At 33.6% G+C, this 17298-nt stretch overlaps 1 protein-coding gene across 7 annotated transcripts in view; it reads left to right on the top strand.

Annotated features, from left to right (window-relative positions):
- Window positions 1-17298, top strand: part of Cdin1 (CDAN1 interacting nuclease 1) — a 254240-nt gene that overhangs the window by 38950 nt on the left and 197992 nt on the right. The gene's annotated exons all lie outside the window — the stretch shown is intronic.

The raw sequence follows: 17298 nt of genomic DNA, 5'->3' as shown, positions 1-17298 counted from the left end.
ATTAACTGCCAAAAGGATTTGATTGTGAATCAAGAATAAAAGGCTTGTGGTAAGATTTAAAATTTTGTGTTTCATAAGAGAGGAACTTAATGCATCTTAAGGCATTCTATTTGTTGTTTCAACATTGCCAGCATTTATTATTAAAGTGGGTGGTTGTAGAATAATTGTAGTCCATATCATGGTGATGATGATGATGTTTTTAGAGAAGATTGAAAATCTACAGTTTTTTCAAACTAATGTAGTAGGGAAAACATAACATTTATTGAGGTTTCAAATAGTTTACGTGACCTTATAAGAGCACTACTGTGGCTATTTAAAGGCACTCCAAATTCAGGAAAGCACATTCATGCTAATTACTGCATTTCCTTGTTAAAGTCTTAAATGAAGAGCATCAGTTTGGTAATTAGGGGTGGGTTGGGAATAAAGGCTAAAAGACAGAGCATGAGATTATTAATAACACTATGTTAATATAACAGAGAATTTATTTGGGAAGAAAGTGGCAAATATAGTAGTAGTTATATCTATGATCTTTATAAATATAACAATTATAAAGCAAAATTGGCCAGTCATTTTTACTGGTTTTAAATTAGGTCTGTATAACCTATTGACAAAGATTAGGAAGGCAGAACACATAAGGAAATACTTAAATGCTTTAGAACTATATTCTAAACTTGTCTGCTCTATGAAAAGTTTGTGAAGTAGTTGTGTTTATTCAACATAGACTAACAGCATTGGGGCAACAGCATTAAACTTAGCCTACAGATGATGTTCATTCATTTATGATAACAGAATTTTCAGAGTGATTGGTATTCTTGTAGGCTTTTATAAATTGAGGAATTCCCTGAGAAGGTAAATCTACTCAAGGCATTGTAAATATAAGCAAAGTGAGAGAATACTTGAAAATCAGAGGGAAAACAATTGGATATCATGGAGTAAAATTAGATTGCTTCATGTATATAACTAAGCTGATGCAAACAAAAATTTGATTTTCTGTGATGTTTTTAAAAATCTACTTCCCAAGAAACGGACTCAGAGTTAAACTTAAGAAAGAGTCTTTCTTGAAAATGAATATCTAGTATATATAAAGAGCTCAAAAAAAGTTTCTACCAAAAAATCAAATAACTCAATTAATAAATAAGCAAATGAATTAAATAGATACTTTTCCAAAGAAGAAATACAAATGGCCAGCAAAAACATGGAAAATGTTCAGCACATTAGTAATTGGGGAAATGCATCAAAACTACACGTAGATTTTATGTCACCAGTTAGAATAGCAGTCATCAAGAATACAAATAATTATAATGAATGCTGGAGAAGATATGGAGAAAAAGGAACAGTTTATAATTGTGATGGGACTATAGGCAATTAGTACAACCACTATGGAAATCAGTAGGGAGGCTTCTCAAAAGATGAGGCATGGAACCACCATATCACCCAGCTAAATATTTCTCAATATTTATCCTGAAAAATTAAAGTCATCTTACTACAGGGTTACATTCATAGCCATGTTTATAGCAGAACAGTTCATAATAGCCAAACAATGGAACCAGTCTTCGTGTCCATCAGTGGACAAATGGATCCAGAAAACACACACATCAATGCAGTTTTATTCAGCCATAAAGAAAAATGAATGGGATTTTCAGGAAAATGGATGGAACTGGAGACCATCATGTTAAGCAAAAGAAGTCAACTCAGAAGGTTAAGGCTCATATGTTTTCTCTCATCTTTGGAAGCTAGAGAGGAAAAGGGAAACAAAGATGGGGGTGACAATTTTTAGGTGGAGCTCCTAAACATCAAAGGGAGATCAATAGAGGAAATGGACCAAGGATTGGGAGATAGTGAGGGAGGGGGGGGATGTGCTGGGGAATGATCACAATATTGTTATATTGTGTGCATGTATGAATATGTAACAACAAATCCCATCAATATGTACAACTATAATGCACCAATTTAAAAAAGTGGAAAAAAAATGGTATATCCACTTTGGAAAACATTCTGGCAGTTTCTCAAAAGACTAAACATAGATAGTTTATATATGAAAGAGAGGGAGAGAGAGCGAGAGAGCATGCATGTGTGCACACATGCATGCCTATCTCAAACCTAGAACTTGAAAAATTAGTTATCTGAGAATATCGGAAGAAGTGATTAATCATCAGTTCTCAAAAGTATAGCCTATTTTGGGCTGGGGTTGTGGCTCAGTGGCAGAGCACTTGCCTCGTACAGGTGAGGCACTGGGTTTGATCCTCAGCACCAAATTTAAAAAAAAAAAAATCAACGAAATAAAATTTTAAAAAAAGTGTAGCCTATTTTGTAAGTTTGTCCTATATCTTAGTTGGCTTAGGCTGCCAACAAAATACCATAGACTGATGGTTTTAACAATAGAAATTTATTTTCTTTATGTTCAGAATGCTTGAAGTATGAGATCAGGATGCACATACGGTCTGTTTTAGTGGGGATTCTTCCTGACAATGCCCTTGGCTTCCTTCTCACATGGCCTCTTTTCAGTGAGTCCTTGAGAATTTCTTCTCTCTCTTTCTCTTCTAATAAGGCCTCTAATCCCATGGTAAAGACCCACCCTCATGACTTTTATCTAACCCTAATTTTATCCCAAAGATCCCATCTCTAGATACTATCACATTGGAAATTAGGATTTCAACATATGAATTTGGGGGAGGGGTAGCACAAACATTTAGTCCATAGTACTCATTAATCCTCTAGGATAGCTCAAGAATCACTGGGGCCAAGTGACTATGATTGTGATTGGGGTCCTGTTTCATTCTTTTATAGAAATATTGCCATTAGAGGCTGGGGATATAGCTTATTTGTAGAGTGCTGCCTTGCATGCACAAGGCCTTGAGTTTGGTCCCCAGCACCAGAAAAAAAAAAAAAGAAAAGAAAAGAAAAAAGAAAAAGAAATATTGCCATTGATTTTAATTTTTTCCCCTTTATATTTACTTATTTTCTCAAATTTAAGTATTTTTGATCAAATTATAATCTGTAAATCTATTCAGTTAACTGTATAAAACATGGCATATTTGTTTTTGTAGATTATATAATTTGTATTAGACGTTTTTCTGTTATTGCGATCAGGATATACATTTATTTTTATTTTAGATATATTTAAATCAAATGTATTAAATTTTATATGTACACACACAAAAAATTGTACATGTATATTAAACATATAATAACACAAATTTAGGAGTAAAACCATGAATTTTTAGAATACTGACTAAATGTCTTGAAAATTGTAAATATTTTTCAGTTTTTATTAAATTTATTATTGATTTATATTCAATTAAGTTCATCCTTACTATGTACAGTTCTGTGAATTCTGGCAAACACAGGCTGTTGTGTAACCATGACACCAAGTAATATGTTGAATACATTTGTCACCTCCTGTTATGGTTTCCTGAAACTTGTGTATTGAAATGGAATCATTAATAGATAGCTTTAAGAGGTTGGACCTTGTAATGGTTTGGATATGTGATATCCCCCAAATGCTCATGTGGACATAGCACAAGTATGTTCAGAGGCAAAATGATTGGTTTATGCCATTTGTACCTAAATCAGTGTATTGATCCACAGACAAATTAACTGGGTGGTAACTGTAAGCAGGTAGGGTGTGGCTGGAGGAGGTAAGTAACTGAGAGCTTGACTTTGGGGTTTATATTTTGTCCCTAATGAGCAGAGCTCCCTCTGTTTCCTGATTGTCATCTCCTGAGCTGCTATCCTCCTTCACACCCTCCCACCATTATTATGTTCTGCCTCATCTCTTGCTAGAGCAGTGGGGTTGGCTGACCATGGATTGAACCTCTGAAACTGTGAACCAAAAATTGTTGCAGTCTGGCTGGGCACAAATGATAAGCGACTTGAAGGTTGAAACGGGAACTTCTTTATTGCAGGAAAACTCAACTGAGAACTGAGCAGGAACTCAAGGTAGCAGGAGCCACTTTATTGTGGGACAGCAGAGGTATATATACCTAACTGATTACACACAGCTTGACTCAATTAGCATCATCTATATACAGCAGTCAGCCAATAAGGAATCCCTCCATCTTAATGGCTCGGTAGCGTTGTTTCACAAACCACTCCTCCTGGCAAACTGCCAGGCGCCATCTTGACTTGGTTGCAGCCCTCAACAAAAAATAAACTTTTCCTTCTTTAAATATTCTTGTCAGGTCTTTTGGTCACAGAAGGGAGAAAAAGCAAGCCTTTAGGAAAGAGTCAGGGACAGTACAGACTAGATTATTAGGCCCTTATTACAGGGATTGAGGGAGTAAGTTCATGACCTTCATGCCTTCCATCATACTGCATTGTTCCTTCAGAGGATGCCAGAACAAGGTACCATCTTGGAGCAGAGAGCAGCCCTCACCAGACAGAAATTTTAGCTTCTTGATCTTGGATTTCTCATCCTCCAGAACTATGAGAAATAGATTTATGTTCTTTATAAATTATCTTCTCTCAGGTATTCTGTTACAGTAGCACAAATGGATTAAGGTGCACCATAAAATTCCCCTTTATCCTTTTGTTGTCCCCATATCCAGTAATTAAAGACTATTGATCTGCTTTTTGTTGCTGTATTTTTTTTCCCAGAAGGCCATAAAGTAGAATCATGCAGCATATAGCCTTTTGTGTTTGGCTTCTTTTGCTTATAATGTCACATTTGAGGTTTCTCGTTATTGTTGTATGCATAATTGCAGTAGTAGTCTTTTGAATGGATGTATCACAGTTTGTTCATTTCCCAGTTGAAGGATGTTTTTGTTCTTTCCAATATATAAAACTGCTATAAACATTTGTATATAGGGCTTTGTGTGATTAAAATCTAGGAGTGCATGAGGTCATACCCAGAATCTTACTCATGCCTTATTTTGATAAGATTTGGGATTTTTGAGATGTTATTTGGGTGAGGTTTTGGACTTGAGTTAATGCTGTAATTGGTTGAGACTTTGGGGGACATTGTGATGGGGTGAATGTATTTTGCATGTGGGACAGATGAGAATGTTAGGAGCCCAAGGGAAAATGATGATAGATTGAAAAATAGCCCCCTTAAAGATACCAGGCCCTAAGCCATGGAACCTATAATTGTAACAGATTTAGGGTTTTTATAGATGTGATTAATATGAGTGTTTTGTGTTGAGGAGATTATCCTAGATCATTAGGGTGAGCCCTACGTGGAGTCACATGTATCCTTTGAAGAGAAAGTCAGAGGAAGATTTTACCACCCACACATACATAAAAAGTGATGTGAAGATGGAACAGAGATTTGAAGATATTGGTCTTAAAAATTGGAATAATGCAACCACAAGCTAAGGAATGCTAGTAGTCTGCAAAACTAAAAGAGGCAGGATTCTTGTGTAAGACCTTTGGAGAGAGCATGACCCTATGATCATATTTTTTTGGTTCAGTGGTAGTGGATTTTAGACTTCCAGCTTCCTGAAGTGTGACCGAATACATTTCTATTGTTTTAAGCACCATGTTTGTGTTATGTTTTTACCGTAGCCAAAGGAAATTAAACTATTTGATCATAGTGTGATGCTTATTATTGTTGTTATTGTTTCTAAGATGAAGGCATGAGTGACTTGAGGATATGGCTCATTGATATACTGTTTGTTTAGCAGATGCAAGGACCTGAGTTCAATCCACAAAAATGAAATGAAATAAAGACATGAGAAAGTGAAGTTAATTCCTTTGATTTTAATAAGCAGCTGTTTGAAGAAAACAATGTGAGGAGGTAAATCAGAATTGATCATCTTTTTATAGCTGTGGATATATTACTGAGGAAGAGCTAGTAAGGTTATTTGGTGCTTGTTTATAGGCATGAGATTTCTGCAGAAGTATAGGCAAAAGAATACCATGGAGGAAAAAGATAATAACCATTTTTGGTTACAAGTTAATAGATGTTTCATTCATGGTAAAAATACGGAAAGTTCCCTACTAAATTGTGCTGTATGTAGCTAAAGAAGTGACTCTGTCACTTTCATAGAAATTAAATAAAATTGTTCTCTGATATCTTTTTGTTTTAAATTCTCTTTTGTAAATGCTCCTTTAAAACCAAATTCATTAGGCCACTGTGATAAAATTCTTGATAGCCAAACAAATAATTCAATCTGAAGTTGCTATAAAGAAGTGAAAGGGAAGGCTTTCATAAACCCTCAAAACTTATTTGATTCTTCCTTTGATTACCTAGTTCAAGCCAAGAGACCTTTCTCTTGTAGAAAACCCTGAAGACTTGGAATTGTGAGATAGAATCTTTGAGTGTGTATGTATGTATGTATGTACGTGTGTGTGTTTAATTATGTATGTATGTATATGTATATATGTATACACAAACACACTCACTCATGTGTGTACATATCAAAGACAACTTTCCAGGTGAGGATCTGGTGGCTTTTCATTAATGCTTGTGTTTAGTCTTTATTATAAAAACAAAGCTATTTGGGGGTCCCTGGGATTTCAGCAATGAAATAGTTGTGATGTTAAACCCATGAGGTGATTATTTAACCTCTGCTGGAGAAAGTGGTGAATGAAAAGAGCTGCTTTCTTCTATTTATGGTTGCAGAATAGAGAAAATTACATGTAACCTAAAAAAAATAATCACTTTCTATATTGCGAAGTCACATTTAGAATTTTGCATTTATTGTGGAGAAAAGGGAACTGTCATGGAGGAAAATAATTCATAATTTTGATCTCCCATTTTTTAGCTCATCTTTTTTGGGATATTAATATGCCATGAATTTTTCCATTTTTAAAAAGTATACAGTTCAGTAGTTCTTAGTATATTTATGAAGTTGTGCAGTCTTCATTACTACCTAGTTATGGAATATTTTCATCACATGAAAAAGAAATTCTGTATGCATTTACAATCTTTAATAAGTATCCCTCCCCACATGCCTGGCAACCACATGGAATTTTTATTCCTATAGGTTTTCCTATTCTGGTTAGTTCATATAAATGGAATCATACAATATGTGGCCTTTTGCTATTGAATTTTTCTCTTCATGTAATGTTTTCAAGATTTATCAGAATCAGCATAAATCAGTAATTCATTTTTAATTGGTGAATATTCCATTTTATTTGTATACTTTATTTATCTCATCATCAATTGGTGGGCACTTGGGTTGTTTCTATTTATTGACTATTATGAATAATGTCACTATGAGCATTTGTGTTCATCCTTTTTGTATGGAAACATATTTTCAGTTTCATTAGATAATATATGGAGGAATGGAATTGCTGGGTTAGATGACAACTCTGTGTTTAATAATTTGAAGAAACAGCAAACTGTTTTTGTAACATAGCTGAACTATTTTGCATTCCCACCAGCAATGTATGAGGGTTTCAATTTCTCTGTACCTTTGCCAACACTTATTAATGTCTCTTTTTAATTCTAGCCATTCTAGTGGATATGAATTAGCATCTCATTGTGAATTTAATTTGCTTTTCCCTAATGATTTAAGGTGTTGAGCATATTGTTATGTGCTGATTACCAATCTGTGTGTCTTCTTAGGAGAAACGTTTATTCAAATTCTTTTGAGCATTTTAAAATTAAGTTCCTTTCTTTCATTTATTTTTACTAAGTAATCAAGGAAGAGTTAATGTAGGTTGATTTTCTTTGGATTTTTTTTAAACATGCATCCCATTATAAATATCCATTTTCACAAACTAGAATATTCATGATTTATAATATGAGTTCCTATCCCCTCTAGAATAGGCCATTCCAACCAAGTTGGCTATAAAGCAAGTCCATTTTTTTCACTGGTTTATATTATGTAAAGGAGATTCTTCTTTACAAAACCATTGAGTAATTGAGAATGATAAAAACCATACTTTTGAAGGTACAAAATTATTTTCCCATAAAATCTAGAATTATACTCACTATGTACAAAGCACTTTAAAATTCTGACATACCAATTTAGAATTTGTGGCAATTAACATATTAATACGTCCCATAGTGAATCTCACCATTGTATACATCCACAAGATTAAGATTCTAATTATTAAGATATAGTTCATGTTTGTATATTAAAATAGATTCTACTGCCATTTATAATTAGAACAAAAAGACACAAAAACAAATAATCTGAGACATCAGCATGTTGTTCCCTAACAGCCTTAGTTAAGAATGAGAGAAGTGGATTTAGTGATTAAAAAAGGAGAATTTTTTTGGTGGTGAGAAGTGGGAACTTACAGGTTTGGGGACTATTGATGATTTACTTATGTTCTAGTATATTTTAACCTTTTATTTGTATTTATGACTTAATTTGTACACATTGGTCACAAATATGTTATGATTACTGAAATCATAAAACTGCATTATTCCCATACTCCCACCTGTTAAAAATATTAACTTCCATCTGTTAAAATATTATTTGAATAAGTCCCACTTGAAGGACAACTTATTTTTTTTCTTTGATTTACCTGTATCTGATGTAAAATATTGCTTTATGTGATCTTGTCCATTGTGACTTTACCTTTTTAGTTTCTAAAATGAAGATGTTGACCTTAGTCTGAATTTCTCACATTAGCTTTCAGGAAATACTCTTTTTGCTAAAATAACTTGATTTAATTGTGATAGAATGTTGTATAAGAATACCCTAAGTCCAATTATCACTATAAGAATAGAAATTCTCCAAATGGAATAAAGAAAGAAGAATATTCTGAACTCTAAAAAGAACATAGTAATTAATAGCGATGTGGTGAGGTGCAGTACATACAAATTCTTCCAGGGGTAGAAAGTGGGAAAGAGTTGTGGGAGGTTAGAAGGAAGGGACCTGAGCCAGGTGAAGGGGGTTTTCAAATGCTTTGATGATGATTTTGAATGTCATCCTTTGGGCAATAGACATCAAGAGATTTTGAAGCCAAGAGGGTAATGTAATCAGATATGTATCTTGAAAATATTGTTGGTAAATCCAAGGTTGTATTAAGAGGTATAACTGTAAGAAACAAGCAAAGTAAATCAGGACTCTATTTAGTATTAGAGAAGAATCAGGACAAATGTGCAAAAATGATGGTAGAATCACAAGACTTAGTGACCAGTGAGTTGTCTCAATTGTGAAGGAGAGGCAAGCATTAACAATGTTCCAGAGGTTTCTAGCTCAGGCCTTTGCATTTATGGAAACAATTGATTTAATGGAGGTATATAAAAGGGAGGTATGGAAATGTGTTTGTGAGAAAAGAGTGTGGTGGTAAATTTGATTTCAGGATACCTGTGGCCAAATAGGTAAAATGTCCCTACTAGTAGCTACAAATTGAGACTGGGACTCTGAGTAGAGGTACAAGCTGGAGACACCCCCTACCCACCACCCCATGTATATATTTGTATGCATGTCTATTTATTTGGGAGCTGTGGAAGTAGTAGTTGGGAACACAGAAAGGTGTGCTATCACCCAGGTTATGTGTAGGGTAAAAAGAGAAGGTTGAAGGGAACTCCCTGGGAAACCCGGGCAAAGAAGATAGGCAGTGAATGGAAGAAAAATGTTCGCAAGGTAGGAGGAGAATTATCAAAAAGTAGTACCCTGGAATTCAGGAAGGAAAGATTTTAAGAAAAGGGAATGGGTATTGTCAAAGGTGATAAGTGAGTTCAGATAGCATAATTATGGCTTTGAGGTTTAGTAATAATGAGGTCTATGACTTTTGCTTTAGGCGAGGGGAGGAGCAGAAGTTTGATTGCCTTGGGAGGAAGATAACTCGGGTTAATGAAAGCAAAGGCCTTCTAGACCAAAGACATGCTGAATAAAAAAAGGTGATGGACAGTAGTTTGAAGGGTAGTCAGGTTATGATTTAGGAAGACAGAAACATTCTTGGATGAAAATGAAGAATACCAGAGGAAAGGATGATTTGGAAGAAATTTGAATTTTAACCAATACGAAATTATAAATGTCTTCACATACAGGTCATAATCAGGTTATCATTATCGGTTAACTTTATTTCTCTTTTTTCCACCCATAATAAAATTACTAGAAACTTAATTTAAGGGCTTCTTATAATGTAGTTTAATCCAATTTATTAAAGAAAGAAAACAGAAAAAAACTCATTTCAGGAAAATGATGAAATTTTAAAAAAATGAAATTTAAAAAGATGATAAACATTTCTATAGAACAATTATGTATATAATGTATTGAAGGTATTGGGATTACTTAAGAGAAAAATTACCAAAAGCTTGGTTTTGCCAGTGAAATTAAGTATGTCACCCCGGCTCCTTATTCTTTATCTGATTTATGTTATGGCTTGTTCTAAAAAGTTAGTACCTAAATTTAATTAGAAAGGAAAGAAGTATAGGTACTTAAAACTATAATTAAATCAGAACATTTAGAATAGGGTGAGACTTAGAGCAGAAGAGTGTCTGACAGACAGATCCATTTATCCACCTCCTCCTTACTTGTTTCCTTTTTGCTTACCTTTTTAGTCTTATTATGAAATAAATCACAAGATAGAAATGTATAGAGAACAATATAACAGACCTTTTGAATCTGTCTCTGTTTATATTTGCTTTAGATGCTTTTTACTTTTTTAGAAATAAAATATCCTAACACTATGCTTCATTTCCTTTCCTCTTTGGAGTTTTTTTAAAAAATAAAATATTATAGATATGGCCGAATATATATCTTTCTCTCTGAATTCTTTCCCATTTTCCTTCTCTGAGGTTTCCATCATCTTGAATTTATTGCTCAGTCTCATTTTTTTCTTTCATTACATCTTTATATTTCCTTGAGAATCGGGCAATTACTTTGCTGTTTTATACTTTATGTAAATGCAATCAAATGTGGATATAATTCTGTGACATGCTTTTTTAAAATAAATACTGTATTCTTGAAATGTATTCATATTAATATCTGGTAAAGTAAGTTCCTCACCTTGTTTATGCTTTTCAGAATTTAAATATTCCTGACTATGTATTCTTTTTTTATTTTAACATGAATTTGTAATGTTCTTCCAGAAGACTCTGATGTGAATTTCATAGAATGTATAGTTTGTTAGAACCTCCTTCAATAAAATAAGTTCGTGTTTTCTTACAATGTCCAATTAATTGCATAAATATCACACAAATTTATGTGAATATATATATTTATATATATATCATAGTCATTGCTTAGTTTTATACATTTTTTTCCATCATGACTTTCTCTATAAGTTACTTAGGCGTGCATTTTTAATTTCTGAAGATAGGGTTTTGGGGTACTTACCTTTTAAATCATTCAATTCTAATTTGAGTACCCTTTGATCAGATGTGGTCTAGTCAGTTCCTGAGAAGAACTTTTCACAACTTTATAGGACCAGAAGACAAATTTTAAGGATTAGGGTCCACCAAAGTTGATAGCTTTTTTTTAAAAAAATTATTTATTTATTTTTTATTTATTCTAATTAGTTTTACATGATGGCAGAATGCTGAGTGTTAATGGCTTAAACTCATCAACCAAAAGACATAGACTGGCAGATTGGATTTTTTAAAAAAGATTCAACAATATGCTGTCATCAAGAGATTCATCTCATAGGAAAAGACATCCACAGACTAAAGGTGAAAGGATGGGGAAAAAACATATCACTCACATGGACTGTGTAAACAAGGAAGGCTTTCCATCATATCAGATAAAGTGGACTTAAAGCCAAAGTTAGTCAGAAGGGATAAAGAAGGACATTTCATATTGCTTAAGGAAATCATACATCAACAAGACACAACAATCATAAATATTTATGTCCCAAACAATGCAGCCTGTACGTACATCAAACAAACCATTCTCAATTTCAAGGATTAGATAGACTACAACGTATAATACAGGGTGACTTTAACACACCTTTCTCAGTACTGCATAGCTCTTCCAAACAAAAACTAAACAAACTATAGAACTAGATAATCAGCAATTTAGATTTAATAGACATATATAGAATATTTCATCCATCAATGAGTAAATGCACTTTCTTCTCAACAGCACATGGATCCTTCTCTAAAAAGACCTTATGTTATGCCACTAAGCAACTCTTAGCAAATATAAACAATTAGAGATACTACCCTGCATTTTATCAGATGATAGCTTTTAGAAATGTCCCAAGCTTTGTGGTGGGGCCTTAAATGTATATACCTTAAGAGTAAATGTGAGCTATAGTTAAAAGAGCTCTACATGATAGCTTTAGATTTACCTGATTGGCACCAAAAATTAATACCTGAAAATGGACTGAGGTGAAATTAGACTCTTGGTGACCCCACATCAATAATAACAATAATAATTCTCTCTGTGGAGGAAACAGTTAAAAGAGGGTGGTAGGGAAGGTATTTACAATCAAAGCACATTATGTAAATATAGGGAAATGTCACAATGACATCCATTAATATGCACTAATAATTTATCAATATACACTTATAGTTTTTAAAACATTTTAAGAAAAAGATTCCAGGGTTTTTGTTTGTTTTGTGGTGGTGCTGGGAATCAAACTCAGGGCCTTCTATACTCTAACACTGAGTGAATCCCAAGTCCTTAAAACAGTTTTTCAAATAATAAGGTAGTACTATACTATTAAGCAGAATTTTTATAAATTTTCTTTGTTCAGGGAATTAAAGAAAATTGAAACATTCTTCTGAGAACTTGTTTGAAAAAGAATGAAATAGGAACTCTAGAACTGAAAAATGCAGTAATTAAAATTATGTAGATTTAGGAGTTGGGGATATAGCTCAGTGGCAGAGTGTAGGCCTAGCATGTGCAAAGCCCTGACTTCAAACCTCCATTTCAAAAAAGGAAAAAGAAAAAAATAAAAGCAAAATTATAAAATATATAAAATTGGATAGGTTTATCAAAATAAATTTACCAGTAAATTAGATATTAGCATAGAGAGAATTCATGCTCTGGAAGATAGTTCATAAGAAAATTAGCATAACATAGAATAACAAGGGGTGGAACATATGAAGAGTGGATTAGGTAGGGAAGAATAGCATTCACCTACTTAGGAATCTCAGGAAGAGGAGAGAGAGTGTAATATCAATGTTTGAAGAAATTATGATTGAACATAATCCTAAAATGACAAGTGATAACCATCCATATATTTAAGTCCAGCAAATTCTAAACAGAATTTTACAGTTAAGTTGGGCATGGTGGCACATGCCTGTAATCCCAGAAGCTCGGGAGCCTGAGGCAGGAGGATTGTGAGTTCAAGCCAGCATCAGCCAAAGCAAGGTGCTAAGCAACTCAGTGAGACCCTGTCTCTAAATAAAAATACAAAATAGGGCTGGGGATGTGGCTCAGTGGTCAAGTGCTTATGAGTTCAACCAGCCGTATCCAAAAAAAAAAAAAAAAAGAAAAAAGAATTTTACAGTTAAAACTGAAAACCAGAGATAAAATCTTAAAACTAGATAAAGGAATAAGGTAGTGATTTAAAAAGTAGCCACAATTTGTTACTTGACATCACTGATAAAATTTTTAAAAGAAAGTGATTTCAGACAGAAGAATGGAGGAGAAAAGAATGAGGAGCATGAAATGAAACATATGTAGGTAAATCTTAACGAGCAGAGACTATATAAAAACGATATTGTTCTTGGGGGAATCTAAGACATAAGCAAGATTAAAACAATGTTCTGTATGTGAAGAGGGAGAACTATAGACTGTGTTTTAATGTATTTATATTTAAGGCACAATTCCTGACCATTTAAAATTGGGGATGCAGTTATCTAGGATAATCATTAAAAGAATAGTAAAAGGCTGCATAGCTTCTAAGTTGCATGAGGAAAGTTAGTGAATAAGTGTTAAATCGATTGAAAAGAATATGAGAAAGTAGAGAACAGTTATATATAATAGGTAGAGTTAAACGTGGATATAGCAATACTTACATTAAATGTACATGGTTTTGTTGCAGTAATCAAAACAGTTGAGTATCCATGAAAAGATAAACACAGAAATAGGTGGAACAAATTAGAAAGTCCTCAAATAGACTGTCAGTAATTTGGTTTACTCAGAAGCAAGTTGTGTAGTCAATTGTGTATTTGCATGAAAAAAATAAAAAGAAACTAACATATCTCAACACAAAATTAATTCCAGGTAGATCAAAGAATTAAATGTAAAATCCAACACTATTAATCTTCTAAATGAAAATATCTGGAGTGTGAGTAGGCCAAAATTTTTTACACGAGACACAGAAAATATTAAAAATAATGTTAGACTTCATCAAAATTAAAAACTTTGACTCTTCAAAAGGCACCACAAAGAAAAGGAAAATGCAAACTATGAACTGGAAGGGAGTGGGATGATAAATGTGTAGCAATAGAAACTCTCCTATACCATTAGTGGGAGTTTAATATTGCTATAACCGCTGGAAAGATTGTTCAACAGTATCTATTAAAGTTGGAGATTTGCATGTCAGACGACCCTGGATTCTACTCTGTGTTTATATTCAGTAGAAATTTGTGCAGATGTGCACCAAGAGACTCACACAAGAGTGAGTTCACAGCAGCAGTGTTGTACATGCAGTAGAAGGTACTACATAGCAATGTTAATGAGTCGACCATGTTTATGTTAGCATGGATGATTCTCAGAGATATATTGAATGAAAGAGGCTGGATGTAAAAGAGTACATACTGTCTCATGAACTTCATGTAAAGTGTGTCAGCAGGCAAAACTAACCTGCATTACCTAGGGATACATATTTGAGTGGTAAAACTATAAGGAGAAGCAAGGAAAGATCAGAAGAATCAGTTCATTTGTAAGAGGAAAGAGATGGTAATTGCAAGGGTATTTTGGGGGGTGTTGGCAGGGTTGTTTGTTGATCTAAATGGTTGCATGTTTCTCTTTTTTTTAAATATTAATTTGTTGTGCTACATATTTGTTCCACGTGTGGTTTTTCTTGGCGGGGCAGCAGGGGAATATATGTTTTATTCACAATAAAAATAACTTAAAAAGAGGAATATTTAATGGCACAGATAAGTGTTAGCCTAAGATAAAGGCATGTTACAGAAAAAGATACGTTTAAACCACTCACAGTTTTTAATGTGTGTGTACTAATGCACACACATACACACAAATTCAAAATCATCTAGCAAAGAGAAAAAAACAAAGGTTATAGAACTAGAATGAATACTGACTGTGGACATCAAGATTTTACATGAAATTTGTTCTATTTTGTAACTAAAAATCCCTTCATTAAATGTTGTTTTATAAAAATTAAACTTATAGAGGAAATTGTCTTCTATATGAAAGATTGGGTTACTTAGACTTGCTCTGTTTACGTAAGGATTTAATACTGCTCTATATGCAGTAAGTAACATTTGAGTCAAAGACACATATACAGAGAACAAGACTTTAATAGTTAAAATATGCCTTAAAAATGCCTTAGCTGCAGGAAGAATGATAGAAATTACCCAACACTCTTTTAAACTATTTCCAGCAGTCAATATTCTTTTATCTTTTTTCCCCATATTTTTTATTAGTGCATTATAGTTATGCATATTGATGGGATTGTTGTTACATATTTATACATGCACATGATATAACAGTATAATTTGGCCAGTAAAACTCCACAGCATTTCCCTACTCCCTCCCCACCTCCCACCTCTTGGTCCCTTTCCTCTACTGATCTCCCTTTGGTTTTTAGGAGATCTAGCCCCAACTTTGTTTTCCTTTTTCCTCTTTAGCTTCTGCTTATAAGAGAAAATTACAATCCTGAACCTTTTGAGTTAGACTTACTTCACTTAGCATGATGATCTCTAGTTAGTTCCTTTATCTCTCAGCACAAAAAAAGATTAATTTTTTATTTAGTTAATTAAAGGAAAACGGAAATTTGATTTTTAAAGAGAATATTGTCTAGAGCCATGGAATTTGGTCAAAACAGTTGACCTCCTGTGGCTTCAATTTTCTATCCAAAAAGCAACCTGCCCCATTTTTCACTGTTGTTTGGAGTATAATGTAACATAAATATTTAAGTAGTGGTGTTAGCATTGATGATATACAGAACTGATTTCTGGGACCTCTTGGGAAGGCAGATTGCCATGGGAATTAAGAATTTGGGTCTGGAATTGAATCTGGTTTTGATTCCCAGCTCTGCCACTGATCTAGCTGTGTAATTGTTGTTTTACTCTGGTTCTCTCCCTTCATTTACCCTTCTTTAAAATTTAGTACAGAAGCATAGAGGGTTGTAAATTTTATATCATATGACTCTGTTCCCCTCCACACCTGCCCAGTCCTTCCCTGTGGTATTTCTTGTTAGCATTGACACACTGGGAGAGAGTACAATACACACTGCTATCAATATGTTCATCACACCAAACTCCTTTTCTGTTCTTTATGGTGTGGCACTTATTCAGAACTATACTTCGGTAAGATCAGCACAGATAGGTACAAGGAAGCTTCCTTAGCACTGGACCCAGTTCTATGTTTTTGTTGTTTTAAGTAAGTTGTTTTCTGATTTTAGTTCCAGTTAGCTTTTACTCCATAGTATAAGCTGGAATCTTCTAAGTCCTGTTGGTCACAGAGGAACTGTGTTGCTCCATAGGCTCTGTCCATGGATTTAACTGAATTGAATTCTAAGCAGCTTAAAGAAATTTTTCTGGCCAAAGGCATTATCTCATCTTGAATTTATATAATACTCTTAATTCATGACTAGCTTTTCACTTTGAATGGTTTTTTATTGAATTTATTTCTCCAGTTGTCCCTTAGTCTTCCCATTCTGGGCATCTACAAATACACTTTTTAAAACTATTTACAGTTTAGTTTCCTCCTGTTTATTCATTCCAAACACATTATTTCCATTATATATTTTGAAACCTAAAGACTGACCTTCTGTCTGAACCATTAAATGGTTAATAACATAAATCTATTTTGCTATATAGTGATGAGGGAATCTATTTATTACATATAAATGTCTATCATTTAAATGTATCAAATAGTTCACAAAGATTTGGCCCTGCTTTTATAATTTTTGTCAGAAAAGTTTCAGCAGAAAACTGACCAGGGTATGTGATTGGCATGTTAAGCTCCGACAAGCCAGGCATAATAGGAAGCTTTTCCATGTCAAAATTGGCTTTTTCAAAGGTGTTTTACAATTTTAAAAGGAAATTGGAAAAGTGAGATTCTAGTGAATTTATAAAGGTTTTCATTAATTTCTCCATACTTTTCACTTAGTGAAATAGTTACTTGATTTTTGTTGTTTTTCTTGGTGAACATTTATGGTATCTTTTTAAACCTAACTATGTACTTTTGTATGGATGGAGAGGGTTAGAAGTCAAATCTATGATGGCATCCAAAAGATGACAGTGCTGTGACAGTGAGTAAACAAGAATGGTGCTATTTTTATTTCACACTATTCAGTTTCCCTCTGATG

The sequence above is a fragment of the Ictidomys tridecemlineatus genome, chromosome 5 (assembly GCF_052094955.1).
Source record: "Ictidomys tridecemlineatus isolate mIctTri1 chromosome 5, mIctTri1.hap1, whole genome shotgun sequence".
In the NCBI taxonomy this organism is placed as follows: Eukaryota; Metazoa; Chordata; class Mammalia; order Rodentia; family Sciuridae; genus Ictidomys; species Ictidomys tridecemlineatus.
The sequence above is the reverse complement of the archived record's forward strand: the minus strand, read 5'-3'. Positions and strand labels throughout refer to the sequence as shown.